Source organism: Mustela nigripes, chromosome 18, assembly GCF_022355385.1.
Source record: "Mustela nigripes isolate SB6536 chromosome 18, MUSNIG.SB6536, whole genome shotgun sequence".
Taxonomy (NCBI): Eukaryota; Metazoa; Chordata; class Mammalia; order Carnivora; family Mustelidae; genus Mustela; species Mustela nigripes.
The window spans coordinates 34,802,450-34,808,501 of NC_081574.1; positions in this window are offsets into that span (position 1 = coordinate 34,802,450).

The following is a 6,052-nucleotide window of genomic DNA, read 5'->3' on the forward strand; positions in this document are numbered from 1 at the left end:
TGTGTAATAATCTGCTTGACTTAATATGCCTGGGGAGGGCTTTATTTCATTCTCACTATATGGGCATAGCATTTTATGTGAACAATTATGTCTCTAAGTCTTTTTGTGATATGCCATTGAATTCTGTCATTTACTGCTGGTGATGAGATGACTGCTGCCAGTTTAATTAATTCATTTTTATGAATTATGCTAAACTATGTTTCTTCTTTAAGTTAGCTTTCCAAGTATTCTTTTATCCAAAGTCTTGTTACTAAATTATTACCTGTTCTGATGAGTTCATTTTTATTTATCTGGCTCTGAACTCAGCATAATCTTTAATTAAAAAGTTTTTCTTTAGTTCTAGAAAAGTCTATCTATTCAATGATTTACACTTGCCATTCTACCTCTTTTATCTTTCTGCAGTTCCTTTATTTTAGGGTTTTCAATTCTGGTCTCCATGTTGGTAGTGACCTTTTCCTCTTGCTACTTCTTTTTCTTCTTTCTTTTGACACTACAGTGAGAATTTTTTCTTAAATTTAAATTCAATTAGCCAACATATAGTACATCATTAGTTTTTGATACAGTTTTCAATGATTCATTAGTTGCATAAAATAGTGCTCATCAAATTAGGCTTTTAAAAACTGAGCTATAATTTACATACAGTAAAATATTTTTAGTGTGTGTAATTCTATGAGTTTAACAAATATATACATATACCATGACTATCATAAAATAAAGAACAATCCCATTGCTCCCCAGATTCCCTCTAACCCCACCTCCAGCTCCTGGTGCTGACAGATCTGTCTTCTTTGCTGTAGTTCTGTCTATTGCAGAATTTTGTATAATGGAATGTGTAGTCTTTATTAAAAATTAATTCATTCATTAAAAATTAATTAATTTTCAGCATAACAGTATTCATTATTTTTGCACCACACCCAGTGCTCCATGCAATCTGTGCCCTCTCTAATACCCACCACCTGGTACCCCGACCTCCCAACGCCCTGCCCCTTCAAAGCCCTCAGATTGTTTTTCAGAGTCCATAGTCTCTCATGGTTCATCTCCCCTTCTAATTTCCCCCAACTCCCTTTTCCTCTCTATCTCCCCATATCCTCCATGCTATTTGTTATGCTCCACAAATAAGTGAAACCATATGATAATTGAATCTCTCTGCTTGACTTATTTTATTCAGGATAATCTCTTCCAGTCTCGTCCATTTTGCTACAAAAGTTGGGTATTCTTTTGAGTCTGCCTTCTTTCCCACATTTGAGATTGATCCATGTTGTTATGTGTTAGTTTGTTCTTGTTTAAAAAATAACATACAGTTTTATTGAGGTATAATTGACATACTGGAAATTGCATATTCTTTAAGTACATGATCTGGTATGTTTTGATAATTAGAAAAGTAGTCTCATGAAACTCATGAAACCATCATAATAGTCAAGATTATGAAGATACCTATCATGCCCAAGAGCTTCCTTGTGTTCCTTGGTAATCCCTCCTTTCTCTGGCATCTCCTTTATCCCCACAGTACTGCTGATCTGCATTGTCACTACAGCTCATTTTGCATTTTCTAGAATTCTATATAAATAGAGTTATACAATATGCGCTCTTTATTTTTGTCTGGTTTATTTCACTCATCATAATTATTTTGCAATTCATCCATGCTCTTATGTATATCAGTTACTTTTTTATTGCTGATAGGTATTCAGTTGTACAAATACAGCATAATTTGTTCATTTATTCATCTGTTGATGGATGTGTTGGTTGTGTCCATATTTTAGCTGTTATAAATAAAGCCACTATGAACATTTATATGCAAGTCTCTGTGAATATGTGCTTTCTTTTTCCTAGGGTGATACCTAAGAATGAATGGTAAGATAATATGGTAGGTATATTTGACTTCTAAAGAAAAAGCTGAACTGTTTCTCAAAACAGTTGTATCATCTTATATCCCAGCCACTAATACATGAGAATTCTAGTTTGTCCACATTCTCACCAATGTTTGGTATGGTAATATGTTTATTCTAAAAATTTTAGCAATTCCGATAGTGTGCAGTAGCATCTCATTGTTTTTAATTTGCGTTTCTCTAATGACTGATGATACTTCTTTGTTTCATGTGGTTGTCGTCTGTACCTCTTCTTTGGAGAAATGTGTTCACATTTTTTGCCCATTTTAAAATTAAGTAATTAATTAACTTAGAGTTCAGAGGTCTTTTACTCATTTATTTTTGTACCTGTTATGCCATGATTTCATAGGAAATGGGTTCCAGCAGTTTTAATTTGAAACTCACGAAGTGATTCTCTAGGTGGAACAGACTGGTGCTCTAGCTGAACCCAAGTACCATTCTTTTTGGTTTCCTTCTTTTCCTGATCATTTTCCTTCACACATTTTAGGAAACGATCTCAGTTTTTAGAGTGCCTGATACACTCATTATGGACATTAATTCTCTTGGCATGAATCTTGCCCTTAATTTGAGTGGGATTCATAACATCATAGACTTTCAGTTTTGCCATGGTAACATTTGTGGGACGTTCCTTTTTGAACAGTGGCCATTTCCTTGATGTTAATAATATCTTAATTGTAGATTCACATCTATGTGGCTAACGGAACAACTTCATGTTTTCTAAAAGGCCTAAAGAATGTATAGCTAGTGCCATATCTCTTTCCCTTTGTATTGGTCTTTTTGACAAATTGCTGGAAGATGATAGTTCCAGCTGAAAGGTCTCATTTTTTTAACTGACTTGTCTTTTTATTACTGAGTTGTTCAGATCTTGTGGTTATTTTAAAAATGGGTTGTTATTATTTAATTCTGAGTGTTCTTTACATACTCTGGATATAAGTCTTACGTATGATTTGCAAATAGTTACACTAGGAATAGACTTCTCTTTTTATTCTTTCAAAAGAGCAAAAATTTTAAATTTTTATGGAATCCATTGTGCGAATTTCTTCTTTTATTGATCATGGTTTTAGTTTTTTATCTAGGAAATATTTGCCTAACCAAAATTCATACAAATTTTCTCCTATGCTTTCTTCTCAATGTTTTTACAGTTTTAGGTTTTGCATTTAGACCTATATCCAATTTGAATTGTTTGGTATAGGTTAAAATGTATGGATAGAGTTGTTGTTTTCTGCATAAGAATATCCAATTGTTCTAACACTATTGTTTTTAATGCCTTGCTAAGTGGGATCACAATAGTCACCACTGTTGAGATGATACCCTTTTGAGTAACTCCACCCAATTCTTCAAAATATGGTATTTTAAAAGTCAGGTGGTGGGAACACAAGCTATTCTTGTCCCCATGTAAGCACAAAAGATTGCTCAATTTCAAATAATTTTTCTCTGGCTTAAGTAGTTTCCTCACTTGCATTCAGTGATCAGTACTTTGCAGAAGACTCAAGAAGGACTCTCTACGTATCACAGGAGCTCTCTCTAGGCAGTTCTTTCCCTCCCTGGTATTTTCTCTGTGAATTCTAATGCCTTGTCCTTCCTAGAACCCCAGTTCTATTAGCTCAACTTAGGGAGATTTCTGGGTTTTTCCTGGGTCCTCCTGGTGTGTGATAGCCTGGAAGCTCTCACCAGGCAATAAGAAGGGTCAATCATAAGTGTCTCAGCTCTTTTATTCCCCTCTTATAGAAATCGCTATCCTATGTTGTCTGCTATTCAATGTCTGAAAATCAATGTTTCATCAATTTTGTCTGCATTTTCAGTTGTGTTAGGCAGGAGGGTAAATTGTGTCTGTTACTCCATTTTGGTCAGAATTGGAAGTATGCTTTTATGGTTTGTAACCACATTCATGTTTACCTAAATCTTGTATTGTGTTAGATTTTTCTTTCATTACACTAGTTCTGCCATCACTATTCTGTTAAGATTTGTGAATTCTGTTCTTGCAAAGAACTCAATGGAGATTTAAAATATTCTTATATAAATTTTTATTAATCATTTTTGTTTTTTTGGTGTGTGAATTCATTATTTTGCTGTGGGTGTTGACATTAACTCCTAGTGGTTTGTAATCATAGATCCTTTTATCTTCAGTGTGTATGATTTTCCTTTGAGAATTCTGCATGTTCTGTGTTGAATATAAATACATACAGATTGTTCATTTTTGCTTCCTTCATCAATCAAAAATAATTAAAAACAATTGCTATGCATGGAATTCAAGAATTTGTAGGAGTGTGAACTGGAATCCTAAAATTACACTTTTTGGAGGCTTGGGATTCCTACTTCTCTCAGTGGTGCATTTCCCCCTATCTACATATTCTCATTATCCTGTTGCATTTCAAAGGCCACAAGTCAGAATTTTTATTATCCATGTTTCAAGGGTGATATGGCTCGTCATGGCTCCGAGGTTTAATTAAGGAACTCAGTTTCCCCACATGCGAAGGCCTGGAACCTCAACTCCTGAGGAAGAGCTATTAAATCTCTAGCTTGAAAGGTGTTATTACTGATTTAGGTGCCCTGTCAGTTATTCAATTTTAGCTCCTGTTTACCATTTCAGCTCTCAGTTTCTTCATTTTTACTAGCACCAGGAGAAGTCCTATTGTTTTGTATTCAGTGTCTGTGTTACTGGGTTTCAGCATTTCTCTATGTTATGAGGAACATAAAGAGGGGAAACTGCACTGTCCGCTCACTCTACCAATTGTCTAGAAGCCAGTATGGGTTTTTTAAATTCATAAAATGTAACATTTTTTTTCCAAGATCAATGAAAAAAAGGTTAAAAGTTGGGCCATGTGGTTCAGAATCAGGGACTCCGAGTCAAATCTGTATTCTGTGTTCAGAAGAGATAAGGAAAAAGCAAATCTGTGCCTTTTTGATAGTCTCCTTGCTGTGGGATTTGAAATTTACACTCTTTGTGGATGAGGTATATGGGGAAATAAGAACATTATTTCTACCTTTGTTCAGTGATCTTGAACATTATTTTCTTTATTGGTAACTAGTCTTGTAAAAGAGGTAGTAACACTGCTTATAAAATGACCTTTTTATTCATGTAGTTGACAAGAGTTTTTTAGGACTAACATAAGGTGCTATTTTTCATTTTTTTAATATCCAGCTCAGAAGGCAGCTCTCACACATTTGCTAGGTAGTAAATTAGAAAGTATCTTAAAACACATGTTATAAATTAAGAGTGAATTAATAATTCATAATTTAGGTATCAATTGAACAGATACAAATGGTAAAGTAATGCACTGAAAAGCAGACTACTAATTTATAGCAATTAATTTTTAGTAGTCTTTTATTCACCTAATGTTTATTCGAAGTTTACTCAGGAAACAAGGGTGAAAATAGCCAACTCTACTAAGAAATAGGATGTATATAATTAGTAAAGAAAAAGGCTATATAGTGCCTAGAAATGGCCCAACTTGGGTTATATTCTTTATTGCTTGGGTAAATAAATACGCAAATACCTGGCATTTCACAGATTGTATGTGACAAAGCTCAGGTAAAATCTATAGTAATTACGGATTGGGAAGAACTAATTATATTGACCTAACTGTGCTGTTAGTATTTTGTCCCTGTTATTGTTTCTTAGCCATGAATTCCGTCCTTACTGTTTTATAATTACTATATGAACATTCTATTTGTTAGATTGACATAATGCAACTTTTCAGTTCTTTTACTTTCAATCTTTTATTTAAATTAGTTTCTTAAAAACAACCTGCCAATGGGATTTAAAAATGTATAATCTCCAGAGTTTCTCAAAAGTTGAATTTAATATGGTTATATACTTATATGTTTGCTGATATATTTAGACTAAATTGTACCACTTTATTTTTTGTTCTATTTATCATACTTGGTCAATGTTTTATTTTTCCACTATCTTGTAGTCTTTTACATCAATTGTACTTTCATTGTTCTTTTTCTTTGTTTCTATTATTTTGGTCATTATGTGTTCTAGTTATAGTCTTTAAGTGATATTCTTTAATGATTGAATTATTTTATTGTTATTTAAATTAAAATTCAATGTTAATTTTACAATTTCAGATATAATGAACACTTAAAATTTCTTTTTTTTTTTTTTTAAGATTTTATTTATTTATTTAACAGAGATCACAAGCAGGCAGAGAGGCAGGCAG